Below are 15831 nucleotides of genomic sequence, written 5' to 3' on the forward strand. Positions count from 1 at the left end.
TATATGGGAAAAGAATCTAAAACAAGAGTGGACATATGTATATGTGTAACTGATTCACTTTGCTGTACACCTGAAACAACACAACATTGTAAATCAACTAGACTCCAATAAAAATTTAAAAATCCTGAATCATGTCTAAGCGTGTCAAGTGTTCCTGGGATTAAAGGTTGGAGAACTGTTTGTTGTAAGCAGTGATTCTGAAGCCTGGCCACACACACTGGGATCACCTGGGTCCAGCACCAGGGTGTGTGATTGAATCTGTCTGCTGTTGGGCTCAGGTGCCAGGATCTTCAAAGCTTCAGGTGATTCTAACGTGCTTCCGAGCTGCGAAACCAGATCCAAGGCCCTTGAGACTCCAGGTTGGAAATGCAGAGTCCTGGGCCCCACACCAGACCTTCAAATAAGCGTCTGCATTTGAACAAGAGCCCCGGGAAAATTGCTCACAGAGCCAAGTTCAGGAGGTGCTGCTTCAGATGATCTCTGAGCCTCAGACTCCGATCGCACGCTGTCTGTTGTCAGCTCTCTGTCTTCCACGACCAGGTTGCCATGGTTAGTTTTCCTTTCTGCAGTCTACACAGGGGTTGTTTTAAAAGAATACCAGGTTAGACCCTTCAAAATAAGTAAATAGAAATGATTTTGTAGTTACAGATTGTATAGATTACCCACAACTAGTAAACTTCTCTCTCTTTACGTTCTCGTAACTTAAACACAGCCAAAGTATATTTACTCTTCAGCTGAGGGAGAGGGAGAAAGGGCTGATGGCTTCTTTTCAGCATTCTCTCTGAAGGAGAGTGAGTTCCTAGCCCTTAACTCAAGAGAAATGCTTCTTTCAACAGGGACGTGTGCCATTGTTTAAAAGACATATCATCTCTTGGGCTTCCCTGATGGAGCAGTGGTTAAGAATCCACCTGCCAGTGCAGGGGACATGGATTCAAAGAAAAATGGATAGGAAACAGAACTGTAACTGTGACGGAGCTGATTCCATCAGTATTCATTCAGGTCTTGTGATTTGATTCTAGTCGTTAATGTGTTCCTCAGTTTCCCTATTTGTGAATTTTGGTCACATTTCCATTATGACCATCTGTTAATAAAATGCCACATCTTTCCAAAAAAAAAAAAAAAAAATGGTCCAGGAAGATCCCACATGCCTCAGAGCAGCTAAGCCTGTGCGCCACAACTACTGAGCCTGCGTGCTACAACTACTGAAGCCTGTGTGCCTAGAGCCCGTGCTCCGCGACAAGAGAAGCCACCGCGGTGAGAAGCCCGCGCACTGCAACGAAGAGTAGCCCCCCACTCACCGCAACTAGAGAAAGCCCACGCGCAGCAACGAAGACCCAACGCAGCCAAAAATAAATAAATTAATTATTTTTTAAAAAGGCATATCATCTCAGCAGTAAGATTTTCCCAAGAACTTTTCACCATCCAAGGAGGTGGCTCTGGTTCAGTGATAAGAGCTGTCTTACATGAAAAAACACCAACTGACTCTCCACCTCACCCTGTTAGGAGCTGTGTGAACCTGGGCAACTCACGTCGCCTCTCTGAGCCTGTATCCGCAACAATCAGATAGTATTAATCCCAAGTATCTCACACGAGTGTGGCAGAAATGAAACAAGCTATCAGGTGTAAACATTTCAAGAGCAGAGTTCAAGATGCATTGTTGTTTTGCATTATTATTTTAACCGTTAAGTATGATTGCAGAGGGAATGCATGTTCCACATACAGACTTCAAGAGGAAAAAAACACAGAGAAGTGCAAAGGATGGAACAAAAATTGCCAGAAATCCCATCCCAGTGTTTAAAAAGCTTGTCAAGCCCATGAGGGGGTAGAGAAGTGTTTACCACATCACTCTGTAAGGAGTCCTGGCTTTGGTGGCTCCACATTCACGGGCACGCGTGCCCGTGGGTTTATGCGTGAGTTGGGTTAGCACGGCAGTGTGCAAAGCAAGGGCTGGTTGAGCTCTTCTGTGTGTTTGAATTAGTTCATTATTATAAATGGAATTTTGAAAATTAATCTTACGGTATGTTAATTTTAGAATAAAAATTTTGTAAATGGCAAAAAAAAGAGCAGGGATTCTGTATTCTTATCCTCTTAGACATGTCTAGCACATTTAATGCAAGTGTTCTGTTCATATAGTGACTGTTTCTCGGGACTTAAAGCTTCAGCAATGGGGCTGCCGGCACCTTCAAAGGCTTGTCGGGCTCCTAAGAGCCTCCTCGTTTGCCCGATGTTTCTTTCAGGGAGTGAGTCTTAGATTTCTTGAGCACAGGGTGGCAGGGACAGAACGTGTGGGGTGCCCTTGAGTATCGGGGTGTCCCTTTCCTGCTGGAAGTGGCGTGACAGCAGCCAGAGGTTAGGGAGTCCCCAGCAGACGTCGGGCAGCAGGCTTGGGCGCAAAGCATGGGCTCCATCACTCATACATAAGTTTGTAATAATGGACGTTGCTGCCTGGTTTACAGATGACTTTTTTTAAAATTTCATTTTATATTGGAGTATAGTTGATTAACAGTGTTGTGTTAGTTACAGGTGGTTTTTCAGCTTGTCCAGTTAAACAACTGGCCCACGTTTAGAGTGAATTAAGTGGTAAAGTGGGCAAACTGGTCGTGAAGACAGGTCTGCAGGCTCCAGAGACCTGAGCGTTATGTGACTCAGCCTCTCTGCTGAAGACTAACCTCGGGATTGTCACTTTCTAACAGGGAGGCTCCACCTCCTGCTACACTGCACTCTACCCCCTGGACAGTGACGCCCCGAGGGAAGGGTCCATTTCTCTCCATCTCTGCGCCTACACAGCCCTGCACGCACGTGGGCCCGGATGATTCCTGGAGGAAGCTACCTCTTTGGTGAGTAAGATTCCGGTCGGTTAGCACCATGGGTGGCGTTCTTTCCCTCTGTCTTCACACATTGCTTTAGTGTCATGGCTTCTACTGGTCTAGAGGAAAGGTTTAGGAGTAAAACACAGAACCTTGGACAGCCCTGGACCCACCATTTTTAAAGGAAAACTGGTGTGAGAACTTGTTTTTCAAGCTGGCAAATGCCGTACAAACGAAGAGAGGTGAACGTAGAACTGCTAGCTGTTATGTTGCTTCTCAGGACATCCCGACACCAGAAGGGTGTGGTCAGTGTTTGGACATTGGCTCTGGTGTGTCTCGACTAGCTGGGAAAACTGTCCTTGAAGGACCATAAACAGATCTGAGCGCTAACATCATGGGAGTCCTTGCCATAAACTTTTTGGTCTGATGTCAGTGTCCCAAGGGACAGCTCTGAATCAGGCAGAACGGCCAAGTCACCAGACCCACACTTGTAAAACCACAGGGCCCAAGAGGCCGAGGATGATGTATCAGTCAGGAAGGGCCAAGACACGCTGAAGTAACAAACAACCCCCAAATTCTGAGGTTTATTTTTTTTTTAAATAAAGGCTTATTTCTCATTCATGGGGCAGGTCCATTGTAGGTCAGCAGGGCCCTCTGCTCAATGACTTGATAATTCCAGTTGCCCTGTGAGGCATGGGGGATGTGGAGGGTCTCATGGCAGCACTGAGGCACCCCAGCCCAGAAGTGACCCATTTCTCACTGGCTCATGACTCATTGGCCTGAACTAGTCACCCAAAAAGGCAGGCAGTGCAATCCTACCAAAATCCTGGACAGGAAACTACTGGAAATAGTTGGCAAACACAGCACATGTGGATATGACAACCACATGTAGCTGTTAGATTTCTGACCGATTGCTAATGGCTCACAGAGAGCGGGGTTGAGAAGGGTTCAGAGGTCTGCCGGAGAACATGAGCTGACCTATAAGCCGCGCCTGGGGTGGGTGCTGGCCTGGGGTTCTATGTTCCAGGGAAATGCCGCTCTGGCCAACACCAACTTCCTCATCTCGCTGATGAGAAACCTGGGGTCCCAGAGGGAAAATGGCAGCACAGGTGACCAGGCTAGTTAGTGGCAGAGTGAGCTGGAGTCCAGGCTTTGTTTCTCCTTTCAGCTTATTTATCACGCTACTACTTCTAGGACTCGGCTGAAAAATCAGACCATTCAGAGTTTTCATCTCCTCCCTCTGTTACATACCAAGGTTCCTTTTCACTTATTAAAAAATAAAAAAAGCAGGGCTTCCCTGGTGGCGCAGTGGTTGAGAGTCCGCCTGCCGATGCGGGGGACGCGGGTTCGTGCCCCGGTCCGGGAAGATCCCACATGCCGCGGAGCGGCTGGGCCCGTGAGCCGCGGCCGCTGAGTCTGCGCGTCCGGAGCCTGTGCTCCGCAGCGGGAGAGGCCACAACAGTGAGAGGCCCGCGTACCACAAAAAAATAAAAAATAAAAAAAAATTTTAAAAAGCAGCGCGGTCACTTTGTGACCCATTCCTCTCTCTTCTCAAATCTGGAGGCACTGACCCAGGGGGGTCACATTGAATGCTGGGTGTAGAGCTGTTGATGTGAATGAAAAAAACAAACAGAGGAAGAAGATCTGGCTGCATCTCCGTTGTTTGTTTGCAAGACTGAAACGATCCTGTCCTTATTTTTCAGTGGAGGGTCATGTGGCTCAGCCACACGCTGGCATTTGGGGCTGTAATTCCCACCAAATGAGTCAGCAGAGAGAAGAGCACAGTTTTTCAGCAGACGTCTTTGAGTTGGTGCCCACTACCATTAAAAAGAAGTCCTGTTTATAACGCGACTCTGTAATAAGCGCAAAGCCCCGTACACCTCATACCCAGGGTCATCGGCGTCCCAGGGACCTGACCTCCCCGCCCCCGCCGCCACCGTCAAGGGTAGACACAGCCGGCTCGTTCCAGCATGGGAACACTCACTTGCTTCCTTTTCGGAGGACAACATTGGCAGCACTTCTCAGTGCTGGAACACCCATAATGACCTTTGGAAACTGTGACTTATATTCCACCCTGGGATCCTGGAAGAGTGTGCGTGTGCACCTATACACACGCATGCACACGCACGTGTGCCCATGTGCCCGTGATGAGTATGTGCTGCAAACGTGTTTTTGTCCACCTCAGGCAGGAGCAGCTTCAGCTATAGATACAGACAGCCGCAGCCTGCCTGCTGGTTCAAGCGCTGAACAACTGGGGCTTAAATGCCACTTCCAGCCCAGAAAAGGAGCCCGTCCATGGCTTATTTATACTAATGTGTAAATGACTGACACTGGTTTTTTGGAACAAGTCTCAGTAGGGCGGCGCTGCTGAGACTGCACAAGGTCACAGAGGGTTAAAGGTGTGTTAAAGGGGAGAGGGAGTTGCATTAAAATAAAGGAGAAAAAGCACAAACAGAAAGTGGCATAGGACGGAAGGCAGACTTTCTCCTATCGGATCCTTGCCAAGAACAGACGTGGATCTCATCATGACTGTGGTCTGAGCTGAGACCCATCCAGTCTCTCCTCACCGTGCTTGCGTGGCTGGAAAGCTTCCGGTTTGGGGCTGCACTAGCCCACGGGCTTGGTGTTGTCCCCAGGCTTCTCTGTCTCTCAGACCACCCCCAAAGCACACCTGCGTCACTCCATTTAGACAGTCTTTTGCAAGCAACAAACCTGGGCTCCCAAAACCAAACCTCGTTCTTTGACGTGTTGTGTTGAAATAAAAGGCAACCTGCAGAGGGGTGTTGGGGGCGAGAGCGAAACGGGGTGGGATGAAGGACGCCGGGGATGGGAGCTGGGTCTCTCGGAGTCCCGGGAAGGTGGAGAGAAATCCACGGAAGGGGCCTGGCCACAACCGCATTCAGGGTTACTTGAGTCTTTGTGCCTTTTCCCTGAAGTGCAGCATCTCACAAGACTAAAAATGTATCATTATTCTCAGGCATGGAAAAATAAATTGGGGCTGGTTTGGCTAATGCAACTCAGATGCGGTGCCTCTCCTCCCTTCTGCTGGAGCTGCGAGGCCTCGGCCCATATCTGATCTGGAAGAAAACCCACATCTCAGGGGCTGTGATACGCATCTCCGCCCAAGCATGTGTGTGTGAGCGCGCCTGGCCGCCCGCCGATGTCAGGACATGTGCTTGGCAGAGCTCTGTGGGGGCAGCCCCAGGGGGTGATGGACCCATTAAGACGGCCCAGGTAGGATACAGGTGAGCTGAGCCACACCCCTGGCCATCTGCTGGCCCAAGGGATGCCCGTGAAGCTTGTCTCTCATCGCTGCACGCGGTGGAGAAGGCCCTGGGTGGTGCTGTGCGCCTCTGGGAAGCAGTCCCAGCAGACATTTCACCTCAGCCCTTGGTGGTGAGGTCTGCAAAGGCCGTGTTTCCAAATAAGGTCGTATTCACAGGTTCCAGGGATTAGGGCTTGAACATATCTTTTTGAGGCACACAAGTAACCCAATATGGAGCTCTCAGACATATTCACTCATTTAATACTCACAACAGCCCTATGAGGTGGTCGCTACTGTTATTTCCATTAGACAGATGTGGAAGAGAGGCTCCAAGAGGCTAAGTTTCTAAGCCAACATGACTCAGCATTTTAACATGCAGAGGCGGGGCTTGAACCCAGGCAGAGTGCTCCAGATAGCTTGGGGCTACTATGAATAGCGCTGCTGTGCTCATCCATGCACAGGACTTTGTGTGGACGTGCGTTCTCTTGGGGTAACATCTAGAAGCGGGTATTACTGGGTCCTATGGTGAGTCTGTATTTAACCTTATAAGATAGGCCGTCCTGTTTTCTTCACAACGTGTGAGAGTTCTTGTTGCTCATATGTTCGCCAGCACTTGGAATTATCAGCCTTTTTAACCTTAGCTGTCCTTGTGGCCGCGTGGGGATATTTCATTGTGGGTGTGATTTGCTTAAAATGAGTGCACAAAATAAGATGCAAAGTAAACAGAGAGAGAAAAAGAAATACATCTAAAGCATTCAGATCAGGCTTCACAGCCAGGAGGAGTGCTGTACGAATACTGAGTTGTGACAGAGTTTCATCTGTGATGAGATGAGAGCCGTGAGAAAAAACAGCCAAGGGGGCAGGAGAACCAACAGAAACCTCAGCTCTCGCCATCCAGATGCTCTGTGAATTCTTTTCCCTGCTCCGTTCCCTGCTTCCTGCTCCCATGTTTGCAGGCTTACGTGTCAATTGGAGCCCCAGCTTGGCCACAAAGAGGGTCCTTCACCTTCAGAAGAACCTGTGGCCTCGGAGAGCTGGAGAAATGGGCCACCTGGCCCCGCAGTGCCTTCTGAGGAATCTCCGACTCACCGACATCCTTGACTGTCTCCCATCCCTGCCTCGCTTGCCCACGCCCCAAGGGGTGCTGATGGGGACCATCTCCCACAGAAGCAACGTGCACGTGAACCCCTGTGCCAGGATTTGCTTCCCAGGAAACCCAAACTAACACGTGACCCATTGACTGGAAGGGAACAGAATATGTGAAACTGAGCCATTCTGAACAAAAATCCACAACGTACCGTCATACTCAGAGAAGGTACATGGTAAATGCAAATGAGCGTGTACACATCTTGGTGTTTCATGGACGCCAGCCATGCAGCCTCATATGGGGAGGCCACCAGCCCTCCAAACACAGTGACACACCTTACGGCCAAGCGTCCTAGCGTCTGTTGGCCTCGACACACCCTCTTACCCTTCAGGAGGAAGTGGTGGCCTTCTCCACTATGCGTCACTTGAAAGGAACTCTTAAAATACCATCTGAATGAAGAGCCCACCCAGTCTGCCCAGGCCACCCGCAAGTCCCCACATCGCATCTATGGCCGACTGGACCTTCATGGCAATGGTCACTTTCTAAAAATAGAAGCCCCTGCCCCGCAGAGTCGGGGGAACCACAGGAAGCAGTTGAAAACCACTTCCAGTGGCCGTTCTGCCTCCAGTAAGTTAGGAATAGAAGTGGGGCTGCTGTTGGATTAATAGGTCGTTTGCCTGGGCCATCAATCAACGTGGAGCAGCCCCGCATTTAGACGAGCTGCAGGGGGAGCGCGCCTTGTGTGCCTGGGCGGCCGGATCCATTCCCAGTCCTTCGAACCCCGCGCCAGCACAGGCGTCAGCAAAGTTCCTTGAATCGCAGGAAATGAACTTCTGCCTCTTTAAATCCCTGCAGCAGTTCCACGGGGCAGCCCTGCACCCCCAATGGCAGCTCCAAACAGATTTCTTTCAGTCCTGGATTTGACCTAACTTCTCCCCACCGCACAGCTGCTTTTATTGTATTGTGTTGTGTTGTGTTGTGTTGTGTTGTATTTTTCAAACATCTGTACACGAGGAGAACCTCAACAGCTGACCGCAGCAGTGTGGGTTTTTTCTGTTGTGTGTTTTTGTTTTGCTGCAGCGCTGCCGACCTGAGGCTTGCCTCACACTTTGTAAAATCCACAGCAGCCGTATAAGAAAATACCAAGTTTGTCAGCTAACCCTGGTCTTTATTACAATAACCGCCGTAATGTCAGCCAGCTGGGACGGTCCCAGCCGCCTGACACCCATCTGGGGGCTGGATAGGCCGGGCCTGCCTGACAGGGCTGGTGCCTTCCAGATGAGATGCCAGCTTCCACGGTGATGGAAACAACGAGGTCTTCACCGCTCGCTACTGCTTCTCTTAGGACAAAATGCAGAGGGAGGGAATGTTTCATTGGTAAAAGCCACAGTCAAAGTTAAAGCCCGAGCGCTCGCCGTGGCTGCACCCCACAATCTCGTGGGCAACCCCCTCCTCTGGTCAGCCGCCGCTCACTAGATTCCAGGCGCCAAGACACTTCCGTGCAAATGACAGCTCAGGTCCCTTGTCTCTAGGACCTGACGTCTGGGGCGGGGCCAGGAGACCAGGAAGAAACAAATTAAACCACTCCTTAAATAAGCCTCAAAAGCAATCGTGCAATTAAACAGATCAACACAAACAAAACAAAGGTGGCTCAGTGGGCTTTCGCAGGCCTGGCAGTGGGGGTGGGGGTGGGGGGCTGGATGTCATAGTTTGTGAGGGCAAAAGGTAGGGGACGACTGTCCCAGAGCATATTCTGGACCCGGAGCTGTTAGTGACCCTTCAGCCTGGACAGAGAAAGGGGGAAATGAAACGAAGTAAAAGCATTGACTGAAAACGGCGGCCGGGTCCCCGTCCCCATGGCCGCATCACTGCTCGTGTTCTGCGGCCTCCTTACATCCTGGCCCTTTTCAGGTGGGAGATTTGGGGCCCTTTCCATCCATTTATCAAGGAGGCACTCATCTGGGGGAGGACCCTCCTCTTTGGTGCATTTAGACCTGAGCTTATGGAATTGAGGAGTGGCCTCCGGCTCTGAAGCACAGGAAGTGCAGACTCGGGGCGCTGGGAGTAGAGAGAAGAGGAGGACAGACCCTCGGAGGCCTGTCCTGGGAAGCTGGACCCAAAGCAGGTCCTGAAACAGAGGAGAAGCTCTGGTCTCCTCCCCTCCATGGGCACCGTGTGCGGCAGGCACACAGTGACACGTCTGTTACTCACATGAATGCCTGCCTGTGTTTTGACCAAGACTTAGGTCATATTTGAAGTCTTAGCCCAGGTTTTCCACAGGGCAGTGGGTGCTCGGGGACAAATTTAGCCTCCAGTGAAGGAGCAGAGTCTTCCAAGGCTGGACGCAAAGCCAGCGTTGACCCACAGAGCGTGTGCAGCTGGACGTGCAGCCGTGTCGTCGCCAAGCCTGGCCTTTTCTGTCCTTGCCGTGAGGTTTCCCGGTTTCAGCTGCCTCTAATGACCTCCTTCCCGATGTAAGACTAAGCCCATTTTATTTGTACCATATGTCACAGATGCTGGTATGTGGCGTGGTTTGAGAAGGCTAAATCTGCCCATTGATTTGGGGTTTTTAGGGACCCTTATCGGGCTGGGACGGCTGACCGCTCTCCACCCGTCATCTGCGTATCCACAGGGGGCCTGCGGCGGAGACACAGGGTCAGGCTGTCTGTCACCCCCCAGATGTTTACAATCTCAGAGGGGCTGGAGCCAGAATCCAGAGTGGTGTTCGGAAGACAGCAGAATGAGGAAAGTCTTTCTTGTTTTTTCCCTAAGATGCTCAAGGCTTGAGTTCCCAGGCTTCTGGATCAAGGCTGGTTGACTGGGCTCCAGCCCCTTACAGGCTGGACAGTCCAGAGCTTAGAGTGCAGCTCCCTCCCGGCATCTCGGCAGGAAGTGGCCTGGGAGGCTCTAACGCAGCATCCAGTGGGATGATGACAGTGGGGGCGCTGCTGGGCCTGGCTTGGGGCCCACAGACTGTGAGGGCCATTGCAGTGCTGGAGGGACCACCCAGTGGAAGGCAGCCCTAGACCGGGCAACAGGCTGGGCAGCAGGGGGCTGGGAGTGGGGCTGCAGGGTCCCTGCAAGAGGGGACTGAGCTGCAATTAGTCTCCCCAGGAGGCCAAGGTCACAACGAAGGTCTAGTCCCCGAGAAGGAGGGGAAGAGGTCGTGTCTGGCCTGACACCAGCCTGGGGTTTCCCTTTTCAATACACCTTTCGTTGTGTATTCAGTAAGTCAAACCAACAGCACTTCTGCGTCACCTGACCTTCTAAAAGCTGGCAGACTCTCTTACCATTGTGCTTCTGGCTCCTCTTCCGGAAACATTTTTGAGAGATTTTGCATCTTAGAAGAAGAGTGAGGTGCGATCTTGGGGGCATGAACACTTACAGCCATTACGGTCATGGCTCCTTCCCAAGAGGATGCTTTCTCAAAGCTGCCTTTTGGTATACAGTGACTCAGTGACCCTCTGATGATTTGGGATCTCACTTTTATTTCGTCTAAATGTAATCTTGTCGTTCGTCCGTAGGAGCCTAGGGGACTGTCATCAAATAAAAGAGACATGCCCAGCCCATGGTAGGCACTCGGCACTTTGTTGAATACATGAATAAATTATAAAGTAAAAAAAAAGGAAGCATTTGACATCTGCATCTCAGAGTTAGGCCAGATACCCTTTTATTTAAATGGAATTCCGTTTAGTGATTCAGTGTTTTTTGCCTGCTTATAGGTTTATTTCCCACAATTAAATAACTTAGATTTATCTTTCAGGGAGGTACAATATATTGATATATTCCATTGTGGTTTTCTTTTTCTCCAAGAAAGGCATATAGTGGCGTATTTTTAAGTATTGGTGTAATTGCTTCTTATAAATATCATTCATGCTTGCTTTTTAAAAAAATTTAAGCAGAAATTCCTAAGAAAGCAACCAACCGCCCAAAATGTATTAACTCCTCCAAAATGGGATTAATATTAATGTGGCTGTCTTTTTGAATGTCCTCCTACATACATACACAAATATCGATAGAAAGCTGAAGAGAGGAAGTTAATACACGTGAGTAACACTATCCACACTATTTAAAAATGAAAATGTATTTCTTTTACTTGAATTTAATTGACAAAATGTAAAGTAACACCAAGGGAATTGCCAAAATAATTCTTTACCACAAAAGATGGTGACACGGGGAGGAGGAAGGGTAAGCCGGGACGAAGTGAGAGAGTGGCATGGACTTATATATACACTACCAAATGTAAAACAGATAGCTAGTGGGAAGCAGCCGCACAGCACAGGGAGATCAGCTCAATGCTTTGTGACCACCTAGAGGGGTGGGATAGGGAGGGTGGGAGGGAGACGCAAGAGGGAGAGGATATGGGGATATATGTATATGTATAGCTGGTTCACTTTGTTATACAGCAGCAACTAACACACCATTGTAAAGCAATTATACTCCAGTAAAGATGTTAAAAAAAAAAAAAGATGGTGATTCCTAAAAATTACTCCAAAGCTAAGAAAAGTGGATGCCAAAACTGTGGGGAGGGGTGACCCGAAGGCTGTGCCCTTAAGGCAACGCTGTTTGACTCCCCCCAGGCTCCAGCTTCCACGCGGCCCCACTAACCGCCTGTATCACGTGTCCTTTGACGGGACCCATACGATATAAACTGTGTTCTGAATACTAATCCCCCCAGGTGTAAAGTTCCATATTTAGGGTTTATACTGTTTAGGGTAAATTCTATTCTGTAACAACAATCGCCCCGAGTGTGCAGAATCCCAATCTCTGTGGATTTCATGGTATCACCCATCACTTCCCCACAGTGTCTTCTTTTGGGATTCTTCGTAAGTCCCTCGTTCAGCTCCACGTCATCGAGGAATTCTCCAGTGCCCTGATGGGATGAATGAGTGCAGCGTTCAGTGTTTTCTTGCTTTGTTCTCAAAAATACCGATTTGTTGTCTTCATACTTGAAAGACAATGTACTTGGGCTTCATATTCTTCATCCTGTTTTCTTTTGCTCAGAACTTTGGGGAAACTGCTCCACCATCTCCTGCCATGAAATGTGGAGGTGTGGAGTCCCTTCCACCAGCACTTCTAATTCCTTGTTAAGGGGAATGTTCCCACCTGTCTCTAAACAGGTCACGTTTGGTGCTGTCTCCAAATATGGGCTTGTCTTTGTCTGCCCTCAGGGTCCACCCTCTTCTCTCTGCTTGTGGGGACCTCCTCTCTTTGTCTGTTTCCTTTCCATTCACTGTAATCATCTCAAGACTTTCCTCTGTCTCATTTGTCATCCACGGCTACTCTGTTCCCTGCTATCTTGAAGCAACACTGGGAACTGTGAAATCCTGGTTTCCCCGTTTTTCAGCTCAAGTGACTTCCAAGGCCACGTGGCCAGAGCTGAGTTTCCACTCCTGGTTTGTCCGATTCCAGTGCCTGGGTTCAAAGGATTCACCACATACTGCTCAGCTTTTTAAACTTGGATTCTGAAAGACTCTGTGTATTTTTTTCTTGAGGTACAATCTTTATTGAGATATAATTGACATATCCACTATGGAGGTTGAAGGTGATAATGATTTTAAGCATAATGATTTGACTTACATACAGATATGTAATTTGTATATTGAGGAATCAATATTTCATTCCAAAATGCCACCTATATCTGAGCTTGCAGCTTTCACGGCCCACCTCCCCATTCCCCACCCTCATCACTGTTCATTTTTTATTCTGTGTCCATAACCAGAGATCTTCTCAACGCAAGTCTTCCCTGGGGCTGATCCCGTCAAGCTGGATGTGACCGAAGTCTTGTTCTATCAGATGTTGAAGGTTTAACGTCAGTGAAGGCTGTGGTAGAAAACATCTCACAGGTTTGGGGAAGTTTTTTTTCATTATAGAAATATGCCATTACATTTTAGGTTTCTGGATAATATGTGTATTCTTTTGCCCATACAAAGAGCCTATATTATTAGAGCCTCTAATAATAGGTGGATAAATCCCTAGGTAGTATAGTGGATGTCTCTGGGGTTTTCTACCGAATCTCTGCTCTACAGACTGACATTCCTCTCATCTGCTGAGTCAGAAATGCAGGATTCGCCAGTCAGTATGGACAGTTTGGCTCCCTGGCCATGCCATGCCTCCCTGAGGACTTCTGACAGGGTGACAGAGCCAGTGTCAAAAAGCCTGAAGCTGTGAGATGTAAACTCAGTCCCGGCCACACGGGCTCTGTTCTGAGCCTCCACACACCAGCCCCAATCCTGTCCCAGGACCTTTGCACTTGCCGCTGCCACCACCTTGCACTCTTCCCCTCAATCATCAGGACTCTCTCCCTCACTCCTTTCACATGGTGTCTTCCAGAACATTATCTCATCAGAGGGAGCTTCTCTGACCACTGCATTTGATATAGCGCACACACACACACACAATCACATGCCCGCGCATTTACACTCGCAGGTGCACACCACCACATACACGTGTGCACGCGTGTGCAAGCACTCCTTCCCTCTTTCTCCTCCACCTTTCGCGCTCTGCTTTAGATTTCTCGATTGTCAGTCCCTGTCACATCCACTGAGTGTTTTGGTTTCTGTTCCCTTTCTAACTGCCCAAGGGGCTCAGAACTCCAACAATCCCTTCTTTTCACTGCCTTCTTTTGGGGGGGGGTAGATGGAAGGGACTGAAAGTGTGGGGGGAAGGTAGGAGACACATTAATAAAGAGGAAACCACCAAAAAAAAAGAAACTCACCCGCACATATGCACACACTCCTACACTCACCCACAGAGGCCTTCTCGCACGCACACGCTCATGCACACACAGACGAACACACTCACACGTGCTCGTTGCCCTTTTACCTGCACCCTCTTCATTCTCCATCACGCAGTCGCCACCCCCTGCACACCCAGCGGAAGCTCCAGAAGCCCCCTGCAGGGCCCCCGAGCCTTGAGGGGCCCCAAGCACTTGGCGAGACACGAACCACCTGTGCAGTGGGTAAACGCGTGTGTGACCACGTGGGGGACGAGCTTGGTGCCTGGGCTGGCGAGTGTGTGTGAGTCGGAGTCAGGCACAGGGGAGGGGGTTCAAATCCCACTCCCTCTGTCACTGACTGCCTGACCCCCCAGAGCCCCCCCGGGTGCAAACAGGGACACTCAGGGAACTACTGGTAGTCGTGAGAATAGGAGACGGTGCCTAGGGCTGGGCGCACTGACTGCACCCCGCGGCTGCAGGCGGCCGCTCACACAGCCTGGTGTGGGGCTGCCCAGATGGCGTGAATGCATCACGCTCGCGGCTGAGATGTTTGTGTCCCCTCACTGCCCCCCACCCCCCGCCCCGTGCTTAACAAACTTTGCTAGGCAGCCTTGGTTCTCACTCTTCCCCTGCATTTTATCTGCGCGCGCGATTGTGCGGAGCTTCAGGCCACCACTCCTCACAGTTGAGAGGCTCAGCTCTTGCCCTAAGGGACAGAGAGAAAAGAGGTAACATTGACCTTTTTTGTTTCTACTTTGCAACCTCAGTGAAGCACTTCCTTTCCCCACCCCCATCCAGGAAGGGGAGACCATTACTCAGTTTCCAAAGTCTGAGCTCTCCTATACCTGCAGGGTGGGAACAGGGCCCAGGGGGTGTTGACACTGCCTCGGGGTGGGAAGGGCTGTGCTGTCTCCCGGGAATACACTGGCCTGCACTTCAGATGGGACAGGACACAGATGCCATGGGTCTCAGGAGTTGGGTGGCCAGATGAAATGTGAATAATTTTTAATATAATAATGTCCCATGCAATATTTGAATGTCAGGTAAAAATTAATAATTTTTAGTATAAATATGTCTTTTGAAATATTTGAATGTCAGAAAAAAATGAATAATTTTAGTATAAAATATGTCCCATGCTACTAAAAAACTATTTTCATTCTTGTCATGGGTTGAATAAGTGTCCTCCAAAAAATTCACGTCCACCCGGCGTATCAGAACGTGTCAAGCTGGAAATAGGGTCTTTACGGATATAATTAGTTACGATGAGGTCACACTGGATGAGGGTGGCCCTGAATCCAATGTCTGCTGCCCTTATAAGAGCAATATGTGAAGACACGGAGACACACCAAGGGAAGGCCACATGAAGACACAGACAGGGACTGAAGAGACGCTTCCACAAGCCAAGGAGCCCCCAGGATTCCAGCAGCCACCAGAAGCCTGAAGAGACCGGGAAGGCCCCTCCCTCCCTCAGGGCCTCCAGAGGGAGCACAGCTTTGCCCACACCTTGATTTCAGACTTCTGGCCTCCAGACAGCGAGGGAATACATTTCTATTGCTTTAAGCCCCCCCGTTTGTGATCATTTGTTGTGGCAACCCTAGGAAACTCACACAGTTGTTTATCTGAAATTACCATTTAACTGGGCATCCTGCATTTTTATTTGCTGAATCTGGCAACTCTAGATTACTCCCGGCATCCCTCCAGAGCAGTGGTTACAATGGCCTGCTTAGCGTCCCAGACCTGCCCCTGTGCTCGTTTCCCTGGTGACTCAGGCAGGGCATCTGCAAAGTGCTCAGAGCGGTGGCTGCCCGCAGCAGGCTCTCCCCACCTCCGCCTGCACCTCCACCAGCTCCTGGCCTACGCTTGTTTAGACTATGGTGGAGTTGTCTGCCCTGCACTAGACCAGCCACGTGGGCTGCTGTGCTTGGGCTCCAAGTAGCCATGGTGGAGATCACAC

At 49.8% G+C, this 15831-nt stretch overlaps 1 non-coding gene across 1 annotated transcript in view; it reads left to right on the forward strand.

Annotated features, from left to right (window-relative positions):
* LOC101274056 (uncharacterized) overlaps positions 1-15831 on the forward strand; it is a 116334-nt gene that overhangs the window by 87985 nt on the left and 12518 nt on the right. The window contains exons 4-5 of the transcript XR_007474541.1: positions 2694-2837; positions 12882-13005. This is a non-coding gene — a transcript (uncharacterized LOC101274056). The remainder of the gene's footprint in view (positions 1-2693; positions 2838-12881; positions 13006-15831) is intronic.

The sequence above is a fragment of the Orcinus orca genome, chromosome 20, assembly GCF_937001465.1.
Source record: "Orcinus orca chromosome 20, mOrcOrc1.1, whole genome shotgun sequence".
Lineage (NCBI taxonomy): Eukaryota > Metazoa > Chordata > Mammalia > Artiodactyla > Delphinidae > Orcinus > Orcinus orca.